Source organism: Miscanthus floridulus, chromosome 7, assembly GCF_019320115.1.
Source record: "Miscanthus floridulus cultivar M001 chromosome 7, ASM1932011v1, whole genome shotgun sequence".
NCBI classification, from domain to species: Eukaryota; Viridiplantae; Streptophyta; class Magnoliopsida; order Poales; family Poaceae; genus Miscanthus; species Miscanthus floridulus.
The window spans coordinates 121,055,780-121,061,779 of NC_089586.1; positions in this window are offsets into that span (position 1 = coordinate 121,055,780).

Sequence of the window (6,000 nt, forward strand, 5' to 3'; positions counted from 1 at the left end):
AAAACCTTCAATACGATATCGGATGAAGATAATTTTTATATGTAAATTGTAGACCTCGACGAGATCTACAACTTTGTAGTTTTGAGTTTTTTCATTTGAGGACGTTAAGATGCTTGAAAAAATAATATAAAATTTCAGTGCCACCCAAAAATATCAAAAGTTACTGTTCACACGGAAAACCGCCCAGATGGTTGAAAGTTGAACTTTTTCGAGAGTTGGAGGGCCAAAGTTGTCCGGTTTTGAAGTTCGATGTTGAAATCCGAACTTTGCTGCAAGTTGGAGGGTGTAAATTGGACTTAATCCTATTTTTTATATATATTGAGAAAATTCAATAGAATGGAGGGAGTACTTTATACCACGTGTAAAGTGGTGGTTGTTTCTTTCTGGAGAAGATAAATCCTTGCAAGCAAGGAAAGTTGACTTCTTGCAAACATAGCGTCATTCGTGGAGGCGTTTCTTTCTGGAGAAGATAAATCCTTGCAAGCAAGGAAAGTTGACTTCTTGCAAACATAGCGTCATTCGTGGAGGCGTAATCACCTTGTTCTGAGATGCTTTGGCGTAATGAACATTGCAAGTTCCATAGTCACCTTTGGATGAAGAAGCTCCAAAGCTCTGAGAGTACAACGCTCGCCCTTTTCATTGCCACGTTCAGATGCAGTACCATCTGATCTGGACAGGTTTGTTGTACCTAACCCTGGGCAAAAATAACCGAGAACCGAGAACCGAACCGAAATAACCGAAACCGAAACCGAATTAACCGAAACCGAAAATTTCGGTTCCTAGTTCGGTTCCTGATATTGAAGAACCGAAATAACCGAAGAAAATTCGGTTCCTACTCTCGGTTAACCGAATTAACCGAAAGAACCGAATTACATGAATTATACTTCACTTACTTGTATTTTGTAGGATTATGTTTGGTTTATGTGTAGTGTTTTATATTTGAACTGCTATATATTTGTGTTACTATATTGCTATTGTTTTCTTATATATTATTATTATTAAAAACGAATATTGTGTTGCATAAATTTGCCTTACAACAAGTATATTTATTATTGTCTTGAGTTCTTCTGAAAAAAATCGGTTAGTTCGGTTAGAACCGGAACCGAACCGAAATAACCGAGAACCGAAATTCTCGGTTCCTAAATTTTTTTGGAACCGATCGGTTTCCGTTTTCTAAGAACCGAATTTCATCAATAACCGAGGGAACCGAACCGAAACCGAACCGAGAACCGAATGCCCACACCCGTCCGATTCCTTTCCTTGAGAAAAACATGCCCTTTCTTGAGATTCTCAGTTGGGGAATCGCTAGCTAGATTGTTTCAAAAAAAATTCGGTAGCTAGCACGAGTCTCAACTCACAACTAGACGCAAGGCAGCTCTAATTTGTTAACGTCGATGTGCAGTTACTGTTCCAAAATCGACAGAAACCGCGTGCGCCATAGGTGGTTTCCAGCTGCGAAAGAAGAAAAATCAGCTTGGCGGGCACTCGGCAGTTTGCGTTGTCACTAATCTGGTGTCTCGGCCCTGTTCTCTTGAGCTATTTTTCAGCAATAAAACAGTCAGCCTGTTCGCTTGCTCGTAAACGATCGTAAATTTCCAGTTAGGAACAGTGTTTTTCTTTCACACCAAACCAGCCAGCAGTAAATAATCCACGATACGATACGGCCTCCCAAACAGGCTGAGTATTTCCTTCTCATAACACATCAGCATAAGCATCAGCATAAGTCAAATTTCAGCGTAAGCGAACAGGACCCTCTGATGCAAACCCTTATGCAAGCTGTAACCTCGCGCCTGATTGGAGAACCCAATGCATGATTGGTCCGTAAGCTTGGTCATCTCGCAGCCAACTGCTCTCGCTGACCTCAGGCTCCGTAATAATTGTACACCGCAAGGTCAAGCGAGAGCAACTCCTGATCCTGATCACACCGAATGGCGAGCAAGCAGGCGAGCAGCTGCTGCGGTTCTTTGGACCTGGTGTGATAAACAATCTGATCCTGATGAGAAGTGCACGGCGCATTCTCTGATGTCCGGTCTCCTCCGCCCTACGGTTTTCAGTGTTTTGCTCCTGAAGCCCAGCCGAGGGGCACGAGCGCGCACAGTGGGCGCCAGATGAAACCGCACGCAGACGCAGCGCAGAGCAGGACTCAGGAGGACGCCGCGGCGAGACGCCGCGCGATATCTTCTCAGGATTCGGATGGTACCCGGCAGTCCGGCACTGTTGTCATGCCTCAGCGCGCGTTTAGTTCGCGAAAAGTGCGAAATTTGACTACTGTAGCAATTTCGTTTTTATTTGGCAATTAGTGTTCAATCATGGACTAATTAGGCTCAAAACGTTCGTCTCGCAATTTCCAACCAAACTATGCAATTAGTTTTTATTTTCGTCTACATTTAATGCTTCATGCACGTGCCACAAGATTCGATGTGACAGAGACTGTAGCACTTTTTGAGAAAATTTTTCGCGAACTAAACAAGAGCTCAGTGAAGTCTCAAACAGCGGCACGCCGGGCCGGCCAGGGAGTCTGGTCCCTGGGACGAAATTTGAACGAGAGGCAGACAGACAGGGGTACATGGCCACCAGCCCACCACCATCACCGCCACACGAACTGGGACACGCGCGGTTGTGGTGTGCGAGCGATGGATGGGGTTGGTGGCCGTAGTGGCGTGCTCTTTATGCGACGCACTCCAGGTCCAGGACGGGCATGGCGCAGAAGCCGCGTTCCAGGACTTTCCCGGTCATGGGAGGCACCCAGTCAAAGATGAGATAGGTGCGCTGCACTTGAATGGGGGATGGCGACACAGCAAACACACAGCCGCCTGCCAGATGTGTCAGGCGAGATGCCTGATCGGAATTTCACGGGAACTATGCTGGAATCGCCGCGAGAAGAGAACCACTCCATTTCGTAATTCGGAGACGGCCTCGGCGACAGCTATCCCGTTCAACACATCAGCGGAGCCATTCGAATGACTGGGATCACTATGATCTTCTATTCCTCCATTTTTAGCGAGAGTTGTCAGTTGTCACCACTACGGGTAGTAGAATACTCCCTCCATCCTCCTCGTAATACAAATCATTTTGGACAAGGTTTCGGTCAAACTTTGAAAATATAAATCATGAATAATTTTTAAGTTGTTGAGTTTAGAAATGTAAAAATCATATAAATAGATTTGTCTTGAGAAGTACTTTCATAAAAATATGCATATATCACTTTCTAATAAATATTTTTATAAAAATAAGAAGATAAAATTACGCTTCGGAGACCGTGTCACTCTCCAAAATAACTTAAATTATCAGTACGGAGGGAGAACAGTAAATGTCATTTTTGGTTGAACAGAAGAAACTGCTTTATTGATTGGGTCGGCGATCACGGGCAGCAGCGTCCACATCATCCGTATCGTATCGAGTGCGTGACTGGGCTGGGCAGTGCGGATCGCTTGGAGTACAAGGGAGTTCCTCCCTCGCCACGAACCGCGCCTTTTTGACTTGCAATGGTTAAACCACAAGGGAGCCCTCTATTTTTTGGATTGCTATCTTATGCCTTTGCGAATATCATTGCTTCATACTACTACATTCTACAAAGAAAAAAAAAGGAATATCATTGCTTCATAGTAGTCTATAGCATCGTTTTTCTCTGAAACTCTACTCCGTCGAACGATCCAGGTGGACTGAACTAGGACTGCTTTGCAATTTCATTCGTGCAAAGCATATGCAACTCCTGAAGAGCTTTTCAAGTGTCCTGAACTTCAAGCACGAGCAACCAAAAACATGCGGGAGTACGTTCCTTCTTCATCTTCTCTTCATGCTAGGGCGCTCCTCCCTCCAGCTCCAGCGTCCAGGCCTCCATCAGTTGCAGGACACGGTCAAAGACAGCACAAAACACGCGCCAACGGTGTGTGTAAGCGAAGCGATCGGACGATAGCCGACAGAAGTTGTGCGTGTGTAAAAGCTGATACCCTGATAGGCTGCCTGGTGCCTGCCGATACGGCGAAGAAGAGGGCGCTGCGGCGCGTCCAACTTTTTTATTTTTTTAGCTCTTTTTCTAAAAAAAAATCACAAATATCTCTCTGGAGGTATGATTTTAAAATTTAGACTCTTAGCTCGGCGCCAACGTTGCTGTCGCTAAGGTTTTGGGCTCGACGCAGACGTGGCAATGACTTGACAGACAGCTCAGCGCCGTAAATCCTGACGTCGAGCTTGACGCCAGGCTCTATGGCGCCAAGGTGGTGTTTTAATCCGGGCTCCAACCTTCGTGCCCGAGCCTCCTTTCTCTTCTTTCTCCTCTGTCTCGGGTTTTTTCTCTCCCCACTTCGCCCTACTTCATGAATCTACATATTAGACCTTGAAAACTTTGATTTAATCCGTAGATCTTCGAGAGCAAGGTATCCTCTCCCCTGCTAGTTTTTTTCGCATCGATTCGGTATATATTAGTCAGATTTTTCAACCTAAGAATCGTCATTACTTAGGGTTCCATGCAATTTTTAATATTTATATTATACAACCGTACGATGCCAAGGCGTGGAAAAACTAGCAAACCAAGGTAACCTCAGCGCATGTTGTTATGTTATGGGTTCATTGTTGTGCATCAAATGGGAAACCCTAGGTTTAGGGTTTAATGTTAATTGCTTTTGGTTCTTAGAACGAAATTGGTTGAATTATAGCTATGACCGGATGACCAAAAATATTTTCGACCCATTGCCTCTGCCTAGTGGTGTTCCAGTGCCCATGTGCTTTTGCGGAGATCCATACAAGGTAGCCAAGTCCGATGAATAGGACACGTATAGGCAGAGATATTGAATGTGTTCTAATTTTGTGTTTGAGCCTACACTTCGTCAACGCCGTATTAACATGATGGTGAGGAATTGATCTGTGTCATATGACATCTTGCATGATTTTTTTTTGTTTTGTAACAATTGCGTTTTTTGCGGACCCCTCCACCGCTCTGTGATTTTAAGCAGTGGATCGATATTGAAATCAAGCCTGAAGACAAGGAATAGATACAGAACTGTTGTGGTGGAAGGCAGAGGACAAGAAGATGATGGAGAAGAGACGCGGAGAGGAGGCTGCAAAAAAAGAGCACAAGGAAGAGGAGGAAAGGAGCGCGTGTTGCTGCGTAAAGGGAGGAGAGGGAGAAGAAGCTTGAGCGTGCACGCCGAGCGAAAGCAGCGATGGAGGAAAATCCCGATGCCATAAGGAAGAAAAAGTGGCCTCGTTGCACTCAGTAGTCTTCATGACTTGCTAGTTGTATGGTTTATTAATGAACAATATGGTCTACTGTCGGCACGTACTTCTAGTATTATTGTATTATTTAATGTGGCATAGTATTGAACTTTTCATTATGTAGTTGTTTTCATTATTTGTGGTCATAATATTCGGTATAATATTACGGGCGTAGTGAAATATGATCACGTGCTGCAAACACAACCTAACGAAGTAGGACATTATATAATTCAACACACAAAACACATGAAATGGCATGTGAGAACATGTACCGAATTAGGGTACAACGTTCCTTCGACTAAACCTAACATGCCTTAGGTAATTAAACCAAACAACAAACATATGGATATGCTATGTGAATAAGACAGGGTTGTCTTAATAGTGTGGCCACATAGCAAATTGTGTTGTACCTTCTCCACATTAGCCTCCCATTGTTGTTGTTGGTGGTGGCGGGGGTGACGGCGGAGGCCCCTTGTTCTTGTGGTTAGGGCAGGTGTAATATGGATCATTGCAGAGTGCCTCCTATGAATCAGCACCATTATCGTCTTTGTAACCGTTGCTAACTTCTCTTTCTAGATCGAAGATACGGTCCTACAGGTAGTAGATGTACTCCGCATGCGAATAAATAGGTCGAGAATCGACCCACCTAGTGAACTCATAGTTTTCTTTGGCCAAACAAGACTGCAATAAGTATGTCATGTAAGTTGTATAGAAGATGAACATATTGAAGAAATAAATAGTAATAGCAATTACCCATGCTTGCGGGCATTTGAAGAAACGACAACC